Source organism: Numenius arquata, chromosome Z (genome assembly GCF_964106895.1).
Source record: "Numenius arquata chromosome Z, bNumArq3.hap1.1, whole genome shotgun sequence".
Taxonomy (NCBI): domain Eukaryota; kingdom Metazoa; phylum Chordata; class Aves; order Charadriiformes; family Scolopacidae; genus Numenius; species Numenius arquata.
In genome coordinates, this window is record NC_133616.1 from 64,440,268 (window position 1) to 64,444,908 (window position 4,641).

General features: G+C 47.2%; 1 non-coding gene across 1 annotated transcript; it reads left to right on the forward strand.

Moving 5' to 3' along the window:
• Positions 1-3,264: 3,264 nt before the first annotated feature.
• Positions 3,265-3,396, forward strand: LOC141477680 (small nucleolar RNA SNORA13). Its single transcript, XR_012463718.1, has one exon. It is a non-coding gene; the product is annotated as a small nucleolar RNA SNORA13 (small nucleolar RNA).
• The last annotated feature ends 1,245 nt before the right edge of the window (positions 3,397-4,641 follow it).

Sequence of the window (4,641 nt, forward strand, 5' to 3'; positions counted from 1 at the left end):
CTAAGCATAGTGCTATAAAAACTAATTTCTGTGAAGCAAACTGAGCCTAAATTACCACAAGAAACCTGTACTCCTGCAAGTCTGTACACTTCCCCAGAAGCTGTGATGACATTTGCTTGCCTCTTGGTTTCTTTTGTTTTCCCCAAACTATCAAGGCTTCAGTGAATCATGCCTCTTCTGTAACACTCGGTCATTTGGCAGCCCTTTTATGACCTCCTGTAATTTAGCTAAGATGTCACACATCAGGCTGTCCTGCAGAGATGACTTTGCAACTTCGCCTTCTGTACACCAAATATTACTCTCTCCACTGTTACCAGGTAAGGAGGTGCTAAAAGCAGCAAGGAGGCCCCAGCAGCTCTAAGCAGCAGAGCAAGAAAGATATGTAAGAGAGCTGTACAAGTCTCAGATTTTTTACAGGTAGGACTAGCCTCATTCTGCTTTTTGTCCAAATATGGTCCAGTTTATCCTCCCACTGTACATTAACAGCTCTATTCCCCCTTCTCAGTGTCTTTCAAACATGGTATGTATAGCCTCCACTTACATGGTCAGCAAATCTGGAAATTGTGCACTCAGAACTGAGTCTCTGCCAGTATTCAACCACTAAGTGTCCAGGGCCATTGCACGCTTTGCCTACCTCAGCTGAGGCTGGTTGCTCTACACATGCTCCTCCAGCTGGGGAGCAACAGCAGGACACTACCTATATGACCACCAACAAGCTATACATAAGATCAGTGTTTATGTGCAGTCACCTCACTATGAATCTCACCACCTTTCGCATGAGGACTACTGCAAGAACACACACCTGGCACACTCAGAAGGGAAACCACACCTGGCCTGTGAGCGTGGAGGATCATCACCCACCATGCCAGTCCTCCAGAGAGTGCTGGAGCAGGGAACCTTAACGCAGTGACAGCATGAGGCCCGAGAGATGCTTTCTGTGGCAGCATAATTGTGCTGTTAGGGGCCCAGCTCAGACAAGCCACACTGGTGAAGGCCCCACAGCGCGCCCAGCTCGCTGGCGTAAATACACCGCACGCACGGCAGCCCCCTCGCCACAGGAGAACAGTTAATTTCCCTCCGCGACCACTTCAGCACCAAAACCCACCCGCTCCCGCCCCAAGGCAGTGAGCACCCACCGCCGCCGCCCCCACGGCCCGCCCGGCGGCGCCGAGTGAGAAGCAGCCCTGATCCGGCACCCGCCCGCCCTCACAGCCCGCGCGGCGGCACTGCGCATGTGCAGGTGGCTCGGAGGGGGCGCCCTGCCCCTTCCCCCGGGAGTATCCATCGCCCTGTTCGTTCAGGGGGGAAAAGGGGGATACTGCCACGGACCTCGCCGCCCTGCACCAAGGCATATTCGCCTGACAGGGACTTCGGCTGCTTAAAAATGTTGGTTTACATCTATGGAAGACCCGGTACACGCCTCTGTACTGCGGGAGGGCTTGGCTCAATGCGTGAGTGTCCGTCCGTTCCCCCCCTAGTGAGAGTATTGGTTCGCCCCTCTCGAGGCACCCTGGGATCAACAGGGGGGTTGGGTCTCTTTCTCGGCGCGCGCAGAGGTTGGTGGGTGGTGGTTGCGGCGCGGGCGGTGGGCCCTGCACGTGTTCCCGTTGGGGGTCGGTGCCGAGAGTCCTTGATGGTCCTGAGTCTGAGCGGTCTCCGCTAGCGGCGGCCGAGCGGGTCAGGGCGCTTGCTGAAGAGGTAGGCCAGGCTGCAGCGGGTGGGGGTGCCGGGCGGGCTGAGCCGGTAACGGGAAGGGGTTGCGGGCCTTAAAAAGGCCTCCCCGAGAGTCGGGTGCTGCGCCCGTCGCTGGGGAAGGTGTGGTGGGTGCGGGGGCTCGCAGGGCTTGGCTGGGGCTGGAGTGCCGGTTCGTGAGGGGAGTAGCCGTGCTGCTTTCGCACACGGACGACCTTTGAGCGAATCGGCGGCCCCATCAGGAATAGTGTGAGCAAGACTAGGGACGTGATCGTCACCCTGGGGACTGGGCACTGGTGAGGCCCCACCTCGAACACTGTGTCCAGTTTTGGGGTCCTTCACCATAAGAAAGGCATTGAGGTTATGGAGCGTGTCCAGAGAAGGGCAACGAAGCTGGTGAAGGGTCTGGAGAACAAGTCTTATGAGGAGCAGCTGAGGGAACTGGGTGGTTTATTCTGGAGCAAAGGAGGCTGAGGGATGACCTTATAGCTCTCTATGTAGAGAGGTGGGAGGCAGTCTCTCTTTTAAGTAACAGGTGATAGGACAAGAAGAAATGACCTTAAGTTACTCCAGGGGAGGTTTAGATTGGATATTAGGAAAAATATCTTCACTGAAAGTGTTAACAAACATTGGAATAGGCTGCCCAGGGAGGTGGTGGAATTGCCATCCCTGGAGGTATTTAAAAGACATGTAGACATGGTGCTTAGGGACGTAGTTTAGTGGTGTTTTTTGCAGTGTTAGGTTGATGGTTAGACTCTATCATCTTAAAGATCTTTTCCAACCTAGATGATTCTATGATTGGTGATCATTCATCCCCTGGACTTTCTAGTTTTGAAGGTTTCTATATACGCTTCTCACTGTTGCTTGGGGGAACTCTCCAAAAGCTCACCTTTTGGAAGAGGGAATTTTCTAATTTCTTTACGTAGCTGGTTTATGTTGAACTCTTTCTGGGCAGGCGTTAGCCATGCAGCCAACACCGCGTAGTCTTAAATGCACTATACCACCCATTTTAAAGGAATACTTTTTCAGTAATGTGGGGAAGTTAAGTGCGGCTGTTGTACACAGTCAGCTGTGTCTGGCTTTCTGAGATGTTAACGGGTTTCCACATAATTCCTGTTTGCTCTAGCAAGCCAATGGAACTCTTTTAACAGAGTAGCTTTTAACCTTAAAGTGTGCTGATAGGGATGACTTTTTTTTTTTTTAGGAGCTTTTTTTTTTTTAGTGGGGGTGTGGGGTTTTCTGTCCTTTGAAATCAGGTAATTATTTCAAGTATTTCTTGTTAGGCTCCTTGTACTGTTCATGTGTCTTGGTCATTCTTTCAAGTGAAAGTGTATTCTCCCTTTTCTCTCAGATGAAAGCAATGGAAGTCTGCCGATGGCCTAAGCAAGCACCAACGTGACCACAAGATGTCCCAAGAGCATGGTGTGCTTGGCTTTTTTTATGAAATGCTTACTATGTATAAAGTATTATTTACTTGTGAATTTTTGAGTATTTGCCTATTGATGAATTGATCTTTTTCATATACTGTTAATTAAATTTTTCAGAGATGATCAGTTCTAATACTTTAATTTTTGCCTTTGTGTTGCCCATTCATTCCTGTACAGAATGAATGTGGTGTCAAAAAAGGCAAACAGGAATTCTTGCTCAAACTGCTTAAGGAGCTGGTTATTTACCTTTCTCCTCCCTGTTTTTGCAAGGACAAGAAAAATATGTAGAAACTGTATGGTTGAGCAGTTACATGGTAGGTTTTATGCTTCAGTCTTTTTAAATGAAGAATCTGACAGTTATTAAAAGAGGAAAAACTAAAATGATAATGGCCACTTCTAGCATTGTTTAGCCATCCTGTTTATCATGATAACCTCCTACTTCTGTGCTGCAAGTAATTAGTACATAATATTTCAGACACCTGCAGTGGCCTCTTATTTTTTCTACTGCAAGAAAATATCTACAGTGTCAGAATACTCAGCTACAGAAAAGATAAAAATCTTATTTATGCCTGGTGTCAGAAAGGTATAAAGAGAATCCCTCTGTAGGGCTGTTCAATAATATGTTGGATAATAATGTATTCTCTCTTTTGCTGTACATAGAACAGTCTTTTCTTGGTGCACTTCTGAAAGTGTAAAGTACACTTTAATACTGCTAGCAGCAGTGGCTCTTATTTTGGGGATTGCGGAGTCTGTTCCTACCAGAATGTTTAACGCTATGAACGCTTCTTACAGAGTTCTAGTGTGTTTTGCTGGGAAGTTCAGAAGCTCACAGAGATGGCCTCTGTGGTGAAAGCCTCTGAGCATGTGAAAGGCATGTAGGAAAAAGTTACAAAGTGCTGATTGCCCAGCTGTCCTGCAGCTTCCTTCATGAGGTAAGTGACAATAGTTTCTTGTGCAGCTGTGTCCTTCAGTCTTTTCTTATAATGAAGCAGACTTTCTGTTGAAAAAGAAGTTCAACAGAATGACTTTAGAGCAGAAATTTGAATTGAAACATTGAGAGTGAGATCAGCCTGGTGACTGTGTTCTCATCAACAAAAGCAAGGTGGAAAACCTAAAATAAAAAGTTTGGTGTGAGTGGCTTACCAAAATTAGTGGATGGCTGCCAGTGTGGCCAAGAAGAGCCTGTGCTTTTCCATTTTGGGGGTGATACTGTGGAGCAGTTCAGAATACAAGGACTGAAAATGTTCAAAGACTGGTGAAATATGAAAGCTCGTAATCTTACATGCCAAGTGCTGTTTTACTATAAAGTCTTGGAAAATCCAATGCTATTGGAAAGTTGCATAGTGCAAGTCAGCATGAAATTCAGTGTTACAGACAAGGCATTAATAAAAATTGCTTGTATTATCAAAGATTTCTTCAATGCTGAAACTGTAGCTTGTGTAACCTACATACCTACAGGTACATAGCAATGGCAAGTAATCCCAGTCTTTGAAGCCAGGAACTTCTTGGTCAATATTGGAAA